The sequence below is a fragment of the Pteropus vampyrus genome, unplaced genomic scaffold (genome assembly GCF_000151845.1).
Source record: "Pteropus vampyrus isolate Shadow unplaced genomic scaffold, Pvam_2.0 Scaffold14, whole genome shotgun sequence".
In the NCBI taxonomy this organism is placed as follows: Eukaryota; Metazoa; Chordata; class Mammalia; order Chiroptera; family Pteropodidae; genus Pteropus; species Pteropus vampyrus.
Window position 1 is genome coordinate 1,192,707 of NW_011888795.1, and position 4,547 is coordinate 1,197,253.

At 41.0% G+C, this 4,547-nt stretch overlaps 1 pseudogene; it reads left to right on the forward strand.

Moving 5' to 3' along the window:
• The first annotated feature begins 2,735 nt into the window (after nucleotides 1-2,735).
• LOC111734333 lies at nucleotides 2,736-2,853 on the forward strand (annotated as a pseudogene).
• Nucleotides 2,854-4,547: the final 1,694 nt, after the last annotated feature.

Below are 4,547 nucleotides of genomic sequence, written 5' to 3' on the forward strand. Positions count from 1 at the left end.
TGCTTGAGATTTCTGTTGCCCTTCAAACAAAAGCACGTGTCTTGTTGTGCTCTCACAGGCAGCTCCGTGTGGTCTGCCCAGTGCCTCCCACCCACCTCCCAGCCTCCCCCCTTGCCTAGCCCCTTGTATTCCAGTCATTCCAGGCTCTCTTTTGGGTTCTCAAGCATACCAAACTCCTGCCAATCTCAGGGACTCTGTACAAATGTTCCCATTTTCTGGAACATTCCCTATTCACCCTCACCACTCCTACTCTCCTCCCAGGTCCCTCTTGTTCTTCTCTTCCAATCACAAGTCATGTCTTAGTGGAAGTCTTCCTCGATCCCCTAGACTAGATAAGGTCTCCAGTTTCTAAGTGCTTATGACACCCTATATTTTCCTTATCACTTCCCACAGCTTAGATTTACATATTTATTTGCATGATTCTTCATTTCATGTCTATCTCTCCCACTGCATTGTAAACTGGGCAAGGCAGGAACTATATTTGTTTTGTACACCTTTACACACCACGACTCCTTCCTCCATTCCCACCAAATAGGAGGAGCTTGGTGATAAATATCTATTAAATAAGTGAATGCATTTCATTCTTAGCCCCAGGAGGTTAAGAAGCCCTAAGCATAAAGACAGGAGCACAAGAGTGGGTGTCCAGGGATTGGGATTCCAGCCCCACTCTCTTCAAATCAGTGCTAAGACCTCAAGCAAGTCTCTTCCCCTCTGAGTCGAGGAATCTTTAGAATGATACCAAGGAGTTGGGGCTAATTGGTCTACCGGGGCCCTCCCAGCTCAGTCCACAGTTTTCTGTGGCTGAGTATATTGATTTCAGACTCCTCCCCAAACAGACATTGGAACCAGCAGTGACTTGGTAGAAGTGGAGGTGAGAATAGATATCCCTAAGGAAACAAATTCTCCTACTCCCTTTGCTGTCAGAATATTTGTGCTTGAAAGCGGCTTTCACAACCAGAGCCAAGGGAATATTTTGTCATCCGCAGTTCAGTTCTTGGTTCCATTTCTAGTGACTCAAACTTTCCATTTCCTCTCGAGACAGCCAGAAAGGGGGCATAGCCCACTGCAGCATGTTCCAAAGGCATGATGTATAGTCTATAGGCTATTTAAGAAGGTGAGTCTTAAAAAATAAATTGTTTACAGTTGTTAATGTTGTATAAAAGATTAAATAAGGACTTCTTGGGCACATTAGCTTTTGGGATCTCCTTTCTGCCCTGGGATATATTTCTTCCCATTTAACTTTCATCCCTTCTAACTTCCATTCTTACATCTCTGGAATTAGAATGTCTAGCCTTCTTTTACTCAGAACACAAATAATTATTCCCACTTTGTTTCCAAAGTGGCGACTCGTGTCTCGTATTTACACGCGTTTTCCCCAAACGCTGTCTAAATACAACTAAGAGAAAATTGAGTAATTCGAGAGGATCAGCTAGGAACCTGATTCCAGTCACTCTCTGAACAAGACATTTTCTCTCAACAATTCAGAGGCTCTTGAAATTTGCCCTTTTCCATGCAACGTGTTTTATGTGCCAGTGGGATAGTCTCTTTGTTGAGAATTAATTGTATATGCACGTACTCTTGCTATAACTGCTTGGCAAGAAGCCTGGCAGAACGCCAGGGACCCTAGTCTCTGGGGCTGACACTCAAGGTCAGGGACCTCTTAGTGACTCAGAATCCGAACAGTGTTCTTGCTTGAAAGTTCTCTTTGCTATGAGCAGTAAGCAAGAAGTCATTGCAATGCAAAGCAAGATACATGTAGATGATGAGCTCTTTTAGTGAAGTCACCGACTATGACTTCAAGGGCACTTTCTTTGCATTTGTGCCCATCAAATAAGCTTCAGAGTAAGCTCATAGCCCAGTGGCCTAGTCCTAGATTGTGAGCCCCTTGAGGGCAAGAATTGAACACAGCACATGCCTTGTAATAATCTATACTTCAAAGGATCAGTCCCCTTATCTAGATGATCCTCAGGCCTTTTAAGAAGAATCCCATTTAATTAGGTTATAAAAGCTCTTCTAAATTAATTTGCTCTAGGTAACTTGTATCAAAAAGCCTGAACACAAAAGAAAATTATGCCCCAAAGTGGCGTTGTTTTCCAACCCTTGTAGGACAAGTTAAAGAAATTTAGACATTATTGTCAAAGTGATAGCCACTTAGATTTTAATCGGAGGAGAAACCGAAATTCTTTAACATCTCCACTGTGTCCTAGGGAAAAGTGAGAATAATTTTTTCTTCCAAACAGATTGGAAATCTGTTGTAAAGTGGCAATGGGATCACTGTAGGCATGACAATAATCTATGATATTGTAACACCTGGTCTCCTCTTAGCACACACTGAACACTAACACTCTTCATCTCTCAAGTCTGAATAACTCTTGACAGCAGACAAATAGCTTTGACATGTGTGGACACTAAGAGAGACAGGTTAAGTAACATATCCCAGGTCATGCAGTTAATTAGTGTGCTGGCTCTTAGCTACTGTCCGAAGTTACTCCATTACCAGGTTGATTGATATTCATGTCCCCTATGGTCAACTGAGATTTTTGAGGGAAAAGAAGCAGAGAACAATTAAAAAAAACAAAAACAAAAACTCAAATGTTTGTTCCCAGGCTTGCTCTCTTTGAATATGGCTTTAGAAAATGGTTTAGTTGGTATTTTTGTAACTAATGGATTTTTTTTTCATACTTCTACCATTTTTGGTATTGACAAGAAGCAGAGGTAGTTTTAAAGGCCCAGAAATCCATTGCAATGCCACCCTGAACAAGCCCAATCCGTCTGATCTCAGAAGCTAAGCAGGGTTGGGCCTGGTTAGTACTTGGATGGGAGACCACCTAGGAAAACCAGGTGCTGTAGGCATAAAAAATAAAAAGTAAAAAATAAGGGATTGTAAACTGACAAGGTCCTTGTAATCTGTGAGGTCAACCAAGGGTTGCCTTGCCTAAAAAACAAACAAAAAAACAAACAAATAAAGGACTGGATGTTCTTGGCTGTGTGTTACAGCCTGTCTTAGAACATAAAGCTCCAATAGTCTCAGTCTTCTCTTCCTCCTCTTTTTCTCTTTCCCCTTTCCCTTCCCCATTCCCTTATCCTTCTCCGCTCCCCTTCTCTCTCCACACATACACAAGATCATTCAGTTAGCAGAGGGAGTTTGGGAAAAGAGAGATAAGCCAGCAGACTTTTAGGTGCCTTTCACATTTCCTTTTCAATGAACCTAAGTAAAACAGCTATCTTTTTCAGCATATGGCCCAGAGAGTCATCTGCTAATGCCGCTGCCTAGACGGGGCTCTTTAGTTAGTACAGAATGCAGAAGGGCTGGAATAAACACATAGTCTGTATTCCCACAGAGATGGATCACTTGGTGATACACTGAGTTTCCATCTGTAAAGTAGAGGAGACAAACCTTAAGTGTTCTTTTTATAAAATAATAATAAAACAGAAACATGAAGAGCTATGCCCTAGCAGCATAAGTAATTTCAAAACGGCACACATCCTTTCAATGTTTTTCAAAAATCCTAAAAGTAATAGTTCACAGCCACACTAAGCTTACCCTCCCACTTCCATGAAACACTATTAATAGTGGAGAAGCAGCGGGGAAGGTCAGTCAAAGAAGATGCAGGGAGGACAGTTAGAGGTCAAACCAAACCCCACAGCTGCAATGTACTGTCCACTCTTTCATCTCTAATACCCCTCTAACACTCTGATTCTCTCTGAATTGCTCTTCCTCCCCACCCAGCCCTTTTTAAGTAGATTATTTAAACTGATTTCAGTAAGAAAATTTTTTTTTTCCTCTTTCCAAGGTGGAAGGCAGGGAAGAATTGTCCTCACAAATATAGAATTCACTTTATTAAATTGTGGTGGTTGTGATGACTGTGAACATTCCGAGATGAACGATTAAAAAACAAAAAGACGCCTTAATCTAAGGGAGATATCAATCGGTAAACGAGCATTTTTTGTGCACTTATGCATCTGGTCTACCAATAAGCATAGAGCATAGCATCTGTGCAGGCCCTCAGTGAAGCCCCAGCTCACTCACTACTGTGCGTCGTTGGGCAAGATACTTCATTTTCCTAAGCATCCATTTCCTCATCTGGAAAATAAGGATTATAATAGTACCTACCTCAAAATGTTGTTTGGAAGACTAAATGAGAGTATTCATATAAGAGCAATTAGTGCATGGCACAATACAAGTACCTAATACATGTTAATAATTATCATTTATCTTTTTATTACCTTTTTTTTTGAGATATCATACAAGGTATGAGACAGGAGCAGGAGGTGGATATCTATAAAGATTCTTGGAATAATGAAGCCCATGTCCCAGCTCCTCTGAAATGGATTCAATTAGTTTCTGAACATCAAGTTTCACTGTCCTAGAAGCTTCTAGGGGGAACCTGAAGAGCAAGTGTTCATCACTTCTGTAACTTTCTAATAGTAATTTTTAGCATCACAGTAACTATAAACAGTCACTTTCTATCTTGGTCCTTACAGAGAAAGCTGCAAGTGTACTAAGTACTTGCCATGTTGAATTGCCTTCTTCTAGTCACAGAAAA